The sequence below is a fragment of the Trachemys scripta genome, chromosome 8 (assembly GCF_013100865.1).
Source record: "Trachemys scripta elegans isolate TJP31775 chromosome 8, CAS_Tse_1.0, whole genome shotgun sequence".
NCBI classification, from domain to species: Eukaryota; Metazoa; Chordata; order Testudines; family Emydidae; genus Trachemys; species Trachemys scripta.
Window position 1 is genome coordinate 90457599 of NC_048305.1, and position 6000 is coordinate 90463598.

At 43.7% G+C, this 6000-nt stretch overlaps 1 protein-coding gene across 1 annotated transcript in view; it reads right to left on the minus strand.

Moving 5' to 3' along the window:
* The window catches only part of PDE4B (phosphodiesterase 4B), a 398316-nt gene extending 393742 nt beyond the window's left edge, over positions 1-4574 (minus strand). The window contains exon 1 of the mRNA XM_034778444.1: positions 4487-4574. The gene's annotated coding sequence lies outside the window, so the exon portion shown is untranslated. The remainder of the gene's footprint in view (positions 1-4486) is intronic.
* Positions 4575-6000: the final 1426 nt, after the last annotated feature.

The following is a 6000-nucleotide window of genomic DNA, read 5'->3' on the forward strand; positions in this document are numbered from 1 at the left end:
AAAGGGAGGAGCACTTAATTGTGACAAATCAGGCATGAATTTGCCTAGCTATTTTAACGTGCCAATGAATCTCTGTAAGCCCTCATTGGTTGAGGGATTTTCCTTTTGTACAATTGCCTCTACCTTTCTAACTCCCAAGGTAACTGAATATGAGTTTTACATAACTATTTGCATTCAGCTTCATCTGGCATTTACTCCTGTTTAAATTAAGGTCCTTTTCATTGGCCTGTTGGTTATTTCTAAAGAAAATGTGGCTTTCGCAAGCAACATTCTTGCCTGAATCAAAGTATTCTTGAGTGACTTCACCTAACAGTTTGCACTCCCCATTCTCCCACTGAAATGTACCGTAAATCATTCAGTGCCTTGCAGCCTGCCATATGCAGTATGGTGAAGGATTTAGCCTTCTCCCATTTATCTTTAACACTACTTGCTTCTAGGAAACTTAAAGCACTCCAGTCACCTCCTCCAGCTCTCTTGCGGACGAAGAGATTCAGGTTACTTCAATTGCTCCATTGTTGTAAGAGATTCATTTTACTTAAAATAAAAGGTGTGGCATACAGAAGTACTGGAAAGGAATAGATCTCTATTTCCTTGTTCCAGTGTCTGACATGGGTCTGGGTTACAAAAGGGTATAGTCAGTATCCATGGACACCAGTAATTGCTGTTATAGTCATATTGTATCATGATATACGAGGAATAAGGAGTTCCTGATCTCCCTCTCCATACCATTCATTATGTATACTTTTACCACATGCCCTCTTATTTATTCTTCTTCTATCTAAAGCAGTAACAAAAATAGTTTATATCATATTATTGCATAATTTGAGAAATAGTATGTGATCATATACTTAAAGCCTGTGAGTAAATGAAATTCAGGGAAGTTTTACCACCATAAAATTGATGTAACGGAACAGAAAATCAAACCCTATCTTTGCACATGTGTACAGGGAGCAGAGCTAAAGGGATACTGCCAACTTCAATTTGGTCAAAAGATTATTCTTTTGTAAAAACAATCTTTATAAGACCAATAGAAATATTTTCATAATGTTTAATTCAATTATGCTTTTATAATAAACTCTTTTAACTTATTCCCCTGCAGTGCCTCACCCCCATCACTGAAAGTAACTATGAAACTCACTAAAATTATATTTGTCTAAACTGAGCAATATACAAAAAAGGAAACATCATGAACAACGACAAATAAATTAGATTAATATTCTCTTGCTTTTGTAATATAAGGTGTTATTTGATAATTTAGTTAAATAAATGTTTGCTTACAATATACTTCATTTTGTTAAATCTACATTAATTTCATTGTCATACTTATTCCAATATCTCTTTACTGATTTAAGCACTAATCCTGCAAACATTTACTTTGCAGTGTTACATACTTCTAAGTATATCTGGCAATTATTTGTTGGCTAACTTATTACAGGCTTCCTGGTAGAGAAGTAGGACTCTTGATCAGGGATTTGAATGCTGAATGGGTAGGGAAGGGTGTTCCATGTATAAGGGGTGGTGGGATGAAAGAACATGCAAAGGTGGTTGAGAGAGAAAAAAAACCTGGGAAACACACTGGCATCAATGGAGATACGGCAGGTATGAGGAGCAACATGAAAAGAAATAGTCAGATAAGCTTTGTAGATACCTGATGTGGTGGTGAGGGGGAAGCAGCAGAAAGATTCAAAGTTGACCTGCACATGATCAGATCAACTGGTTAGGTAGATGATATTAGTAGCTGAGTTTTGTATTGATTAAGGAGGGTTAGAGCGGGAGGAGAGCACAAACATTGGTGTCAGAGTGCCCAGTGAGAAAGAGGTTGCAGTGATCATTGCAAGAAAATACAAAAATTGGATGAGAGTTTTTGCTGTGTAGACAGAAAGAAGAGGTCAGATACTGCTGACTGTGGTCTGATAATCAGGTACAGAAAGTCAGAGATGGGCCTAAGCTACAAATTTCATCAAAATTCAAGGGGAGGTGGATTTAGTCTGCTAGTTAAGCCCACTAAAGACAAAAGTCTAAGCTACAATTTCTGTAACTGGAGTGGATTCAAACTCCCCCAGTGTGTTCTTTGGGAGGCAAAAGAGCCTAAGGGTGAATGGATTCAGTATTTCAATTCAGGCCTAAGTCTAAGCAAGATAGAAACAAAAAGGATTCTGTTAGAATGGCTCACCAGAATCTAAAAAAGAAATAGATGGAAATAAAAAAAGAAATAGATGTGCTTGGATATTCCTATAATAGGCACATTAAAATAGATAAGATGACAAGGGAAAAAGGCAGGTAATGGCTATGAATGGCTTGTTTAGTGCAGACGGTATACTTGGTGCTATAGAAAAAAACCAAAGGGAAGGCTTGGTCTCTACCCAAAGGAGTTTACAATCTAGATGATTTATTATGAACTAGTCACTTATTTACAATTTAGCTACCATATCTGGAGATGACAGTGGAGAAAAAAATAAATTAGAGTGTGTCAAATCAGCACAGTGCATGTCTTATTTCATTATGAATGTAAAACATGACATAAAAGTGCAATTCTAATTTGATATGCAAATCCCTCTACACTAACCTTGACTGAATGACAGCAGTAAAGTGACAACAGTCTCTAAAATTCACACCTTAATTCTGTATTACTGCTTTTCTTGCATGTTAGTAAAATTTTGAAAAATGAAACAAAGAATTATGACAGCTCTAGTTAAGAGAAAACACGAATATAGCAAAGGGATTTCTCTTCAGTGCGGGTGGCCTCTTGAAATATTTTACATTGCAGCAGATGGTGTACACCACACAAAGCAACTTCTCCCTTCAGTAGTTGCAATTAATTACAAGAATTTTAGGGTCTCATTGCCTATCTAGGCTGATTTATCATGTCTCAGCCTTCACATCAAGAAGGCAACCATCTCTGCTATCATGGTAACTAATGCTTCATGGTTCTGAAGGTACCTGTTGCACACAGAATTAAACTACATCTCTTATTAATACAAATACACCCCGAAGTATCTTCTCCATAACACAGGAATGTTAAATCCCCAAGCCCCTCCTAAACTCACATCTCCTATATGGCACTGAATTGAAAAAAGGTAGCTTTAGAAAAACAAATGGACTCAAACCACATGTTAATGAATATGATGCACAGCAGTAAAACAAATGAAAAAAATGTACCACAAAAATGCTATAAACCGATTTAGCTTGATCAAAAAGTTACAGGAGCTACACCTCCAATACTTCAATATCACATTGCATTATTGACTAGACGCACAGTGAGTGGGTTTCAGCTTCTTTTCAAACATTAAGCATAGGTACTGCAGGAAATAGAACACTGGACTAAATGGGCCAATGGCCTGCTCTAGCATATCAACTCCTATTTTCTTACGTAGGTACTAACAACAAATTAAAAAGAACGATAAATCAAGTAAACAAACAAAAAATAATCACAACATACACACAAACTGAAAGAATATGTATTTTTCCATTGTAATTACATTAAAAATAAATACATTTCAGATAGAACTGGAAAAAGTAACACTGAAGAAAAAAAAAACCCAATCACAAAAGTTATTAAAACCAGTGAAATAAATGAATGGGTAAGCCATTACAACCAGGATTTCTTGTGAAACTAAATCAACCAACGGGCAAGAAATGCGCTGAAGACCTACTAAGACAGCACAGAATATAGAATACATAAAATGTAACCATCTTTTTGTTTTACAACCTAACTCAAACAAGCAGCATAATTCTCAACCACTTCACCTCCTTCTGAACTATAATTTAAAAGCAACACCACTAACATTATTTAAATAATCTTTCTCTTACCTTTAAAAATAACTCTCAATTATGCACACCTGCATCTCCACTTCCCATGAATTTGCTTCAAAGCTTCTTTTTTTACTGCCAGGTTTGGAATGGGTTTCTTGGGGACTTAAAAATTCACGAGGCGATCACAAAGGCTACCTTGGCTCACCTGTGCTCGGAGAGCGAGTGACCCAGGCAGGCTAATCTCAACATCTCAATTATAAGAAGAGCGAGAGACACCCTTCCTTCTAAAAGTTCCTGAACGTGCCTCTTGGTGTGTCTGTATTCACACTGTCAGTCTTGGCAGGACCATCCTGGGATGGATGGATGGAGATACTCAGCTAGGGAGCCCTGCATGTCCCTGCTTGCCACATACTCCTCTCCAATACCGCATAGTTGGAGCCAATCAATCACTGTTTGTATTTGAAGCCATTAGTGCAGCTCTACATTCCCCTGTAGCCCTGATCTCTCCTCGGGGCACAGGGTCCCTATGGCTTTGTCCCTCTCTCCCCGCCGGGGTGCCGCTTTGCATAAAGCCCCAGCCCAGGGCAGCTCCCACCGCTCCCCCGCTGGCAGAGGCTGGGGAAGGGAGAGGGGCACCGGGGCGGCTCAGCTCTGCGGGCTGCCGTCCTCTCCAGCCGCCAGCGCGCGAGGGGAGCGCGGACCAGCGGGCGCCCGAGCTGTGGGAAGCGCTTACCTTTGCCAACGCACCGGCGTCCTCCTCCTCCGCCGGGCCGCCGCGCGAGGCTCTTTTGTTCTCCTGGGGAGGGGGGGTGAACGCGCTCTCCGGGCCCCCCGCTGGGGCTGAGCGTGGAGGCTGAGCCGAGGCAGCCGCCCGTTTCCTCGCCAAGCCCCGCCGCCGCCGCCGCCACCGCCACCGCCGGGCTCGTCGGCGCTACGCGGAGCTCTGCCCAGCCGCTGGCGCCCCGGCAATGACAATGGAGCATTTGCATGGAGCGGCGGCTTCGCCTGCGCTGGGAGTCGGAGGGCCACCACCTGTCAGCGCGCCGCGGGCAGCCCAGGCCGCGCCAGCCTGGCACGCGCAGCGCCCCGCTCGGGGGCTCCCGCCACACCGCGGGCCCCCATTCCCTGAGGGGGGTGGGAGAAAAGGGGGCACCCAGGGCAAGCGGGGGGGGAGGGGAAAGGAGCTGTCCGGGGCTGGTGGCGGGGGATAGCAGCGGCCCGGGAGCCCTGGCTTCTGGGCAGCAGAGGGAAAAAGACGCCCGGGGAGCCGGGGTAAGAGTGGAAGCAGGAGCCGCCCTGGTGACTGGGATTGGAGCCGCTCCCTCGGCCTACACCGGCCTTGACGCCCCCACTTAGGGTGACCAGATGTCCCGATTTTATAGGGACAGTCCCGATTTTTGGGTCTTTTTCTTATATAGGTTCCTATTACCCCCCACCCCCGTCCTGATTTTTCACATTTGCTGTCTGGTCACCCTACCCCCACTCCTGCTCCCTGTGCAGAGGGCTCATCCCCTGGTTGTTTCCTCCCAGAGAAGGGTGCTCCGTGCTGGGGACACAGCCTGACCCCCATAGCCGCGATGCTTCCTCGGCGCCTGCAGGCCCTGCTGTGAGAAGCGTCGTGTTCAGCTGCCAGCCCCACTTCTCTAGGCCGGGGCTGGCCAAAGAAATAAGGGCACCGTTCAATAGTGTTAGCCTCTTTAGTCGGTAACTTTCCTCCTGTGGCATCCCAAAGTGGTTAAGCGGCTCTACAAAGTAAGCACTTCAGTCACCTTGAAATGCAGCCACCTCTGCAGTGAAGCACAGCAGCCGTTTACAGTGTTGCAACTCTCCTGATTTTATTGCAAAGTTGGTGGGGGTTTTTTAAGCCCCAACTACTGCACTCAAGTCAACGTGTTGGAATCTCAGCTTTAATTTTTAAGATAAAGTGTCTAGGCCTCACCGTTGCAAAGAAAATCATAAAAATCTGATCCCCATTGTACACCCAGTGGTTAAAATAGAAATGACAAAAAGGACCCAGAATTTATTTTTAAAAGCTCATTGTTCTGGGGCTGACTCATAGATTTTTAACACTTAGGGTTGGCAGTACTAACACCGCACCTCTCTTGAACATGGCAGTGTAGAACATGAAGTGAAGAATACCCAAGTAAAGAACTAAAACTGCCAGTCAGCAGTATGTTTTAACAGCTTCATTTCCTAGAGGTTCACTGTCAGTCTAAAGAAGTCGTATAGGTGGAATGTTGTTAAGTT